The sequence below is a fragment of the Xenopus tropicalis genome, chromosome 5 (assembly GCF_000004195.4).
Source record: "Xenopus tropicalis strain Nigerian chromosome 5, UCB_Xtro_10.0, whole genome shotgun sequence".
NCBI lineage: Eukaryota > Metazoa > Chordata > Amphibia > Anura > Pipidae > Xenopus > Xenopus tropicalis.
In genome coordinates, this window is record NC_030681.2 from 126,636,501 (window position 1) to 126,646,727 (window position 10,227).

The window sequence follows — 10,227 nt, forward strand, 5'->3', positions numbered from 1 at the left end:
GACAAGAAAAATATTATATTTGGTAAATCTAAACAAGTTCAATGGAAAAGCTAATTTTACTGTTCCATGGTTGCACAGAAGGACTAACTGACAAAACCCCCTTTATGAATGTTGCCCTGATCCTGGTGGCATTGTTTGGGGCAAATTTGTGTAAGGAGGGTAGTAATTTGCACTTAGAAAAAAGTTGCAATTTCCTTAATCGTGTGACCTAATGTCTTGATTTTAAGGGTTCGGATTTAGTTTGGCCAAATCCAAATCCTGCTTGAAAAACACTCTGGTTTGGCTAAAACATGAACCGAATCCAGGATTCAGTGCATCCTTACTTTCTATTAGTCAATGACGGTCTATGTGATTGGTATTTGTTACGAAAAAATGCAGATCCTCAAAATCTTTCAGCAACATAAGAAAATAAACCTTTCTACAGTGTATACAAAGAAGCAGCACCTGTTTGTGCATCTCTCACCCAGGTACACTATTACAGATTCTTCCTGTGCAGCATAAAGGAGTGTACAGATGCTTACAGAAAGCCAGCACGGCTTTATAAAGGAGTGGGAGTGCCAAACTCGTCCGATGAGCAGCAAACTGGATCAAAGCTATGCAGTTCAGGTGATATATTTAGATATTGTGAAAGCTTTTACGTAGCAGATTATTGTATGTAATTAGGGCACTGGGACTATAAGAGAAAGCCTACAGATACAGAGTAGGGAAGTGTTTTCAAAAGGCATAAATGCCTATTCCAAAAGGTGCCAAAGGTGTATATTACCAGAGGGATCCGTATCAGGGCCATATTATGAGCCCACGGTGAACATAAAAGTAACTTTAGAAAAATCACACAAAATTATGCAAAGTTACCAAATCAAATCTGCATTGTTACACAGTACAGAAATATGTTCAGACAATTAAGTAGGCAAACAACAGTAAATAAAGGTATAGTTGTAAACACAGGCTGCAGTAAGGATTTAGGAATATCAGGCACAAAGCATGCTTGTATCAACTACTCGGCTGCTCCCACTGCTACATTGCATAGTAGATTCTTCACAAAAAGCAGCATCCAACAAACAGAAACAAGTTGCCCACTGTAAATTGTCTCAGAATATCAATGGCTGTTATACCCACAAATAAATGAATAGTAACTAATCTAACCAACTTATTAATCAGGACAATAAAACAACAATTTAAGTGTAAGGTAGATAATGTACTGAAAGGAAGATGATTTAAATAAGCAAAAAAATATGATAAATAGTTGAATAGTTTTTCAAGTCAAAAAGAGTAAAAATGCTAGTTGCTTACTAAAGTTAAGGTTTTCCCACCACATGTATTAACAGACAGTACTCAAATAAAACCAAATAGATGTGCTCATTGATTTTTAGTTACTGCAGCAAAGTGAAGCCATTGTGCTCCATACACATGCCAAGTGCTAAACTGAGGCTTAATATGTTAAGGAATATAAAGCAGCGAAGGCCCTTTCTTACCAGTAATCACAACTTTGTCACTGTAACACTGTTACCTTTTTGCTGTTACCTTTTACATTGTGATTCCCAGCCAGTGTGGATGTCAGCATTGCCCTGTCCACTAGCATTGCTCTGTCACTGTACAATGCCACAGCAGTGCCCTCTCAGGGTTATTTCATAGCAGTGCCTGACCAAGCATGATTGCCATAGTAGCGCCCAGTCACAGTGTGATTCCCCACAGCAGTGCCCTGTCACAGTCTAAATCCCAGCAGCAGTGCCCTGTCACAGAGTGCGTCCCCACAGCAGTCACTTGACAGTGTGATCTCTACAGCAGTGCTATGTCACAGTGTGATTCCTGAATCAGTGCCCCGTCACAGTGTGATCTCCCACAGAAATGCTGTGTCAGAGTCTAATTCCCCACAGTGCTGCCCTAACTGTGTGGCCCCTTAGCAGTGCACACACAGTGTGATCTCCCACAGAAGTGCCCTGTCACAGTGTGATCCCCACATAGCAGTGCCCTGTCACAGTGTGATCCCCACATAGCAGTGCCCCATCATAGTGTGATCCCCACATAGCAGTGCCCCATCATAGTGTGATTTCCCAAAGAAATGCTGTGCCAGAGTCTAATTCCCCACAGCACTGCCCTAACTATGTGGCCCCAGAGCCCTGCCACAGTGTGATCTCCACTGCAGTGCCCTGTGATTGTGTGATTTTCCATAAGTCATAACAGGATTCTGTGAAGAAATTCCTTAAGGCTCCTAGAAAAGTCCCATTTACATGGAAATGCCCCGTCAAAATCGAATTCCCCACACCAATGCCCTGACAATGTGGTCCCCACAGCAGTACCTTGTCACCATTAGCACTCCCGCAGCAGTGCCCTGACACAGTGTAGGTAGGTACCTGTTAGTTACGCTGTCCTTTCCTTGCTTCCATATACTACAACGTTTGTCTAGTTTGGTTCTTTGCGACCTTCATTCAGAATAGTCAGTCCTGAGGTAGCAAAGGTCTCTTGCTGTTTGTGTTGCGTTTCTGTGAACTTGGGAATGCCAATTAAAGTGACAGTACCTGCTAACAGGTGACTGTTTAGAACACTCTGCCACTCCTTATAAATATTACAAAAGTGATGCCACATTCCTATGGTCTATTTGCACAACCACTCCCTGCACACGTACTGAGGAATGAAAGCGCAAAAGAAATAAAACTCAAATACATATATAAACAATAACACTGCCATATCTAGTGAAGCATGCTGGAGCAGAATCTCACTTTCTCATTCCCCTTTATATGACAAAGCCAAGTAACTGTAGCAATTTCTCGGAATTAAAAAATGATGCTATTGTGCTGGGGGCAAACCTTAGCATCTAAAGTCCTGGTTGGGCACTAAAAGGTTAAATGGGAGGAGCTATACCTACAAGAGCTCCTGTCGCTCACTCTTCTGTGCCTTGCTCTGCCTTCCCATTGCAGCATATGTGACGTTAATGAGTTTCTGCGTGTTATCAGGCAGATTTCTGTGTGACAGGCTATTGTGAGCCAGAAATAAGGCAAATATGAGTCAGCCACCTGTACTGAACATAACTTTTATCCCAGTTGCCTTGCCAGTATTCCAAGCCCCATACATTCTTTGGCTCTGGGAATTCCCCTGGGATGCACAGGTGATATCCTTGGGATCGGTGGGAGATTTCCATTTCACATATTTTTTTGTTTATACATAGTAACATAGTAACATAGTAAGTTGGGTTGAAAAAAGACATACGTCCATCAAGTTCAACCGTAATGCCTATATATAACCTGCCTAACTACTAGTTATAGGTATCTAGTGAGCATTTAATGAGTAACTATTTCAACAGCTTTATAACTTTTTCCACAGACAATGGGCACTTGTAATCAAAAAATCTCTGCACTGTTTAACTTGAAAGCTCCACCCAAAGACTTTGCTTGAACTTAGTCCAAATACTATAAATCATCCTTCACCCTTTCCATGCCATTAGGGCAGAATGTTAAACTAACGTGTCACAGCTATACTGACAGTTGGGGGCAAGCCTGCCTCAGTGTAACAAATGGTTAACTGAATCCTATAAAATGTCTAATATATATATATATTATATATACATATATAATATATATATATATATATATATATATATATATATATATATATATATATATTAGGCATCATCTCCTTTAACCAATTTTCAGAACTGTATTTATTGATAAAGCAGCTATATATGATCAGATTTGGTCAGGCAGTCTTGCCAATATTGACTTTAAGGTGGCCATATATCAGCAGATAAACTGGCGAATTGGTTTAAAGGACACAATTTGGCAGCTCACATCTGCACATGTATACATTTTATATTTACATAACAATCTTTACATAACATAACAATTTATGTTATTTATTTATTTATAACATAACAATTTAAACCTTTACATAACAATCTGGGCACATATGGTACAGTATAGGGAAAATTAGAGGCATCAATAGACCATCAAGTTTCAGAATCAGCAGCCCCTTATTACATCCATTCAGAACTGCTGGTTCATGCTGGATTATTTTTATAGTAAAGCTATTGGGGGATGCTGGGGGTTGTAGTCTAACAATTGCTGGAGGCCTGCAGGCAGCACATTTTTGATTTATGTTACCCATCCCCTTGAGATGGGGACTCAGGTCTTCATGAATTGGCAGAAGCCACTTCCTCTCTATTCTGGCCATGGCACATGGCTGCTGTACTGATCCCTAAGTAAAAAACCCACTGTTTCTCCTTCAATAAATCTCAGGTATAGCTCATGGGCATCTGGTCCTTCTTTGCATCTGTGGTAAAGTGGCTGCATTGTGCCCTTATTTCCTGGCACTATGCCACCAGTGCACCCATACACTGGCAATCTAAGCCTTTCTGCCCCCTAAGGCTGAGCAGTCCAATATGTACACACCCCACCGCCTGTCTAAGCTCCCTTTTCTCATATAGGGAGTATAAAAGTTCCAGGGCAGGAAGGTAGACAGAACTGAGTTCCGAAGAGACTGCATCTACAATTGCAATAGCCAAACTCCCTGCAGTGCCCTAAAGCCAAAACTTGTCCAGTGTCATTATTGACTCCTATTATTATATTATTACTCTAAAACACGTTAACAAATATAACAGTATGTAGCATATATATATATATATATATATATATATATATATATATATATATATATATGGGACTGAAAAGCACACAAGCAATGGGCCTGGAGACTTTGTTCAAAGCCCGGCTTCCCCCCTGCATCCACACGCTTACTGTGTAATTATGACACATACTGAAAATAACTGATGGTGGATAGGGAGGGGGTTAGTCCAGATGATGCAAAAATACCTCTCTCTTATTTAGAATAAAATGCTCCCTCACATAGTAATTACTGAGAAAAACATTTGTAATTTTATCTCAGGTACAGAAGATGGTTGGTGCTGCTGGGAGGCTTTTATGCAATTATTTATGCTGAGGAAATAAGCCATAATATTAATGATGAGTGGGAGCATTCAGTGCAAACATGTACATATTGGACTGCCGCAGGCAGATTTCAGTTGCACATAGCCACAGCCTGTAATTCAAAAACCACCAAAAAACCCTGGGGCCTGTGGCTTTGATGGATACACAGCATAAGCAGAGGGAAATTTTGTTTATCCCATACTTGTGGTGGGATGCACTAATGATGGGGGGGGGCAGAAAATAGACCCAGGTTATTCTCTATGCTGTGCTAGTGTGCTTGGGATGGCTTATTTGGCTGGTATACTGGGACTGTCAAAGTTAGAGCACCAAGAGGAGCAGAATGATTTTGCTTAGAGCTTATTCATTAAACATTAATGTTTAGGGCATTGCTGAACTTCACATCTCGTGCCAAGGCTCTTTAATATTGTATCTGAATGATATGCAAGTTAAAAGGGTGGAAAGAAGAGTGCCTAAATGCCTGCCATTAATGAAAACATCACTACCAAACGAAAAGTGCGATGTATCCATTTGGGGTGCCTTTGGAAACTAGAGAGGGAACAATATGCAAAGTGCAAAAACATGCCATTTGCTCCTATTTCTGCACCTTGCCCACCAAAGGCAGTAAATGAGCTCTCTTGTATCCAGTTTACCTCCAAAACATAGGCTTTGGCCAGCTTTGTACCCTGCCTTGTGACATTATGTGAATGCCTGAATGGGTACAGAGAAACTACACCCAGGTAATGACATTGCCTCAGGTGGTACTTATGCAGGGGTAGCAATACCTGAAGCTGCCTGCAATGGGAGTTAAATACCCCCACATAAAAGCGGAACTACTTCTGTAGTGAGAAGGTCTCTCTCTCACCAAAACCCTCCAGATCCTCCCTACTTGACAGTGGAGCAAGGCTTTGCAACCACAGGGAAAAGAATAGGCCACATTGTACCTGGTTGGGCATGATCTACAGTGTCTTTAGGACACTGTGCAAGCAATTCACCTAAAGGGCAAAAGATAGTGTGGAAGTGCTCATGAGCAATACTAGGATGGTATATGGTATATGTCCAGCTCCCAATCAACATAACTGAATCATTACTGATTATTTACCAAGTGCAGGACATGATGCAAAGTGCAATAAAATGGGCACAAACAACCAAACTTATTGCTTTATTGCACCCTGCCCTGCACATAGCACTCTAGGCACAAGGCTTTATAGAACACTGCCTGGGTTTGCCAGCTCTTTTTCCACCCTTTACCCTGAGCACTATTTATATGTTGTTTTATTTAGGGAGTGCCAGCGGGCACAAGATGCAGCACTGACCTGAGCTAAGTGCAGCCCTCACTATAGATGCCAGCCTCCATGCATTGCCATATGTGCCTGAGGCTGTGCTTCAGCATCTATGAGAGGGCCCCATGCTACCAATACTGTGATTCATATGTAAGGCCTGAGGTAATCCCATATTAATCAGTTCTGTTCAATTAGAATTCCTGGGCTGGGCTCAATGTTCAGCCAGAAAAGTATCTTTGAAGGTAATATTGTTTGTTATGCCCCTTTCCACCCCAAACCAGCATTATGGTTATTAATAGATAAAATTACAGCGTAAAATAAATGCCAAGAAACTGCAGGTCTGCACTCTTCAATGAATCTACAGTTCTCCAGGTCCACACAGGAGACAGGTATTTTCAGAGTCCTGTACAAGGAACAGCTATATAGCTTGTGTAATATTAGTTATTCCCAGCAGAGACTGATTTCACAAAATATAGTTGTTCTCTTGTCATAAGGTGGCACCACCAATCACTTCACTCTCTGCTAGTAAACTGCCACAACATCTGTCCTTAGTGATGGGTGGAGACCTGTTGATACTCCTGTATTTTTAGGAGTCAACTGTATATACAACCCCAGCTGGGGAGGGAGTGATCTGGGCATAACAAGGCACGGTCTGGGCATTATGGGGCATGGCCAAAAATCACTAAGAATTATATCCTAGGAGATAAATGTCTCTGTACTCATTATTTATCAAGTTTCCAGCTGCTGAATTATGAACTACATCCCCCAACATCCATAGCAGCCGTCATCAAAATGTAGACAAAACGCTATAGTTCCATTAGAAATTAATATTGCCACTGTTTTGTCTTGCAGGCAATCTCAAAATAAACTGATTGAATCTTACTCAGAGGGGATTTCTAAGCACTTCTGTAATTTTCACAAGTTGAAATTTGTAGTGGTTTCTGAGATAATAGCAATTTTAGACTGCTAATACTATGCGTGCGGCTTTTCTTGAATGTCAAAGTATCAGCAACCCTGACAGTCTATGCACTTCTTGTATAGTCAGTTAACCATAGGGTTGCTGACTCTGCTTCTCTTTCAGGGAGAGCCCTTGAGTCAAAAGCCTGGTATTATAACTGTCTAAAACCACTAAAATAGAAAATGAATGTAAATGGCAAAAACACTCAGAGAAGCACACTTAGTAAGTCTCAGAAAGTGCTACAAATAGAAAATAATTTTGGAAAAAAAATGTTTGTGGTTCTTTTAGGGTGTGGGGAATTCAACAAACTGCAGACACAGCTACAAAGGCCCATATGTAAGGAAACTAAGGCTACACACACAGTTGTCACAGTCCACACCAAATGCACATGTGATGGGTCCCAATGGGTATGTGCTGCAATGAACATCAATGCTGAGCCTAATCAAATCTAAGAAAGGCAATTTGTTGGGGTTGAACCCTTTTTTAATGTTACACATACAGTGTAAAAAGTCTAAGGTAAAATGTCAGGTTCCTGTGCTGTACAGAAATGAGACAAAGACAAAGATAAATCATTTCAGAACTTTTTCCACCTTTAATGTGACCTATAAACTGTACCACTCAATTGAAAAACAAACTGAAATCTTTTAGGTGGAGGGTAGAAAACCAAAAAAACTAAAATAATATGGTTGCATAAGTGTGCACACCCTCTTCTAACTGGGGATGTAGCTGTTTAAGCAATCACATTCAAAATCATGTTAAATAGGAGCCAGCATACACCTGCCATCATTTAAAGTGCCTCTGATTAACCCCAAATAAAGTTCAGCTGCTCTAGTTGGTCTTTCCTGACATTTTTTTTTGTCGCATCCCACAGCAAAAGCCATGGTCCCCAGAGAGCTTCCAAAGCATCAGAGGGATCTCATTGTTAAAAGATATCAGACAGGAGAAGGGTACAAAAGAATTTCCAAGGAATTATATATACCATGGAACACAGTGAAGACAGAGTGTTTCTGCAAAGAAGAGTGGGCAAATCTTGCAAAGTCAAAATGTGCCATGCTAATAGACTCATACCCAAAAAGACTAAGTGCTGTAATAAAATCAAAAGGTGCTTCAACAAAGTATTAGTTTTAGGGCGTGCACACTTATTCAACCACATTATTATTATTATAGTTTTTTTGGTTTTCTTCCCTCCACCTAAAAGATTTCGGTTTGTTTTTCAATTGAGTGGTACAGTTTATAGGTCACATTAAAGGTGGGAAAAGTTCTGAAATGATTTATGTCTCATTTTTGTACAGCACAGGAACCTGACATTTTATCAGGGGTGTGTAGACTTTTTATATCCACTGTATAAATATGCCAAAGAGGCAATTCTCCACAAAGCTGCAAAAGCTTATACAATAAATTAAGAGTTATGAGTATTTCATATAGAATACCTTTTCATAGATATCATTGATATAAATGTTAAATAACGGATAGCCTTGGTACGTCATTATTATGTATGTGCAAAATGGGGGCAGATAACAATAAAGATCAATGGAGGGCACAATAATAGGTAAAAAAATGGGCAATAAAAAATAAAGTAAGGTGCAAAAAAGCCCAAATATACCCCCATACAGGTAAATAAATCTACAATTAAATAAAAAAGAAGGTTATTTTTAAAAGCAATTCACATAGGTGTTATTATTAAAATAAAGATGTATTTATAAAGCATATTTTTTAAAAAAGGGTCAACACAAAAAAACATTAAGAGAGCAGATACCCTGACCAAAATGAGAATAACCCAACTTTTCGGCAAAAAGCCTTACTCAAGGGGAAGTCTATAGGTGGAATTCCCCTTGATAAAGGCTTTTTGCCGAAACATTGGGGCATTCTCATTTTATCCAGGGTATCCCCTCTCTTACTGTTTTTTCCGTGTTGCGCTCATCTGGTGGTATGTATTATATGTGATTAACTGCATTGTGATGTAGTAGCAATACCAAAGAGGGACAGATGACATAATTAATAGGTGAATTGCTCCACCTGGTGGTAACTATAGGAATTGTCTAAAAACTGTCAGAAGTTGGTACTAACAGGTTGAAATGAACATTATGGGAAAATCAAGATTTGAAACGGGCAGGCACTTAATCATGTCTATGATTAAGTACCCCATGGTACGAAACGCGTAAGGCTTCTTGTTTTTACATATGGATAAAATAAAATTTATACTTTTTTAATGTAAAACTTTTTTGGCTGCCTTCTTCCACTTTTTGAAGAAAATAAACCGGAGTGCCTGCCCGTTTCAAATCTTGATTTTCCCATGATGGCTCCCTATGCTGAAAGGTCTGGGGCATGAGCACCCGGACCCACCATAACTGTGGGTAAGAGTTATCTGTACATCTAATTTTGTGTGATCATCCCCTTACTATTGTTTTTGAAATGAACATTACCCTAATCTGCCATTTGTAACCTGCACCTAGACCAACCCACAATGTGTGGCTAGTTTTCTTAACTTTAACCCAACCTGTATGTACTAATGAAAGGGGTGCAGGCTATAGACTACAGTCTGTTCCAGGAAGGTGCAATTAAACATCCTTTCTTCAACCAAAACCATTTCACCTATTAGGCATTTTAAGTACACACTCAAAATGCCTAATAGGTGAAATGGTTTTGGTTGAAGAAAGGATGTGTTGCACCTTCCTGAAACAGATGATCTGGATAAAGTGTGGGTGCACAGCTTGCATTTTAGCAGCAAGATGGGTACAGGTGGCACTGCATGTGCTTAATGCAGAATAGATACTAAACAGAGTAAAGTGTTGGATAAATACTGTTTCTGCACTAGTTTCAGAATACAAGCCCCAGAGTTTTGTGTTTTGGACAGCAAAGGCAGTCAGGCGATGATCTGGATAAAGTGTTTACACTTCTAAATGCAGCACAGAAAACATTTAATTCAATATAAAATAAATAAGTAAGTAGGTCTAGAAGAAGATGTAATTGCTCAGCAGATCATTGAGTCATATTTACTCAGAAGGAAAACAGAAAGAGCAAGACAAAACCTTAATAAGGCTGAACATCATGGGCATCATGGTGGTGCAGCGGC

At 39.8% G+C, this 10,227-nt stretch overlaps 1 protein-coding gene across 2 annotated transcripts in view; it reads right to left on the reverse strand.

Annotated features, from left to right (window-relative positions):
* ngef (neuronal guanine nucleotide exchange factor) overlaps positions 1–2,482 on the reverse strand; it is a 62,087-nt gene extending 59,605 nt beyond the window's left edge. The window contains exon 1 of one of the 2 annotated variants that reach the window (XM_002933353.3): positions 2,352–2,482. The gene's annotated coding sequence lies outside the window, so the exon portion shown is untranslated. Of the gene's footprint in view, positions 1–1,521; positions 1,660–2,351 lie in introns of those variants that run through there. The other variant, XM_031902564.1, reaches the window with a different exon arrangement.
* Positions 2,483–10,227: the final 7,745 nt, after the last annotated feature.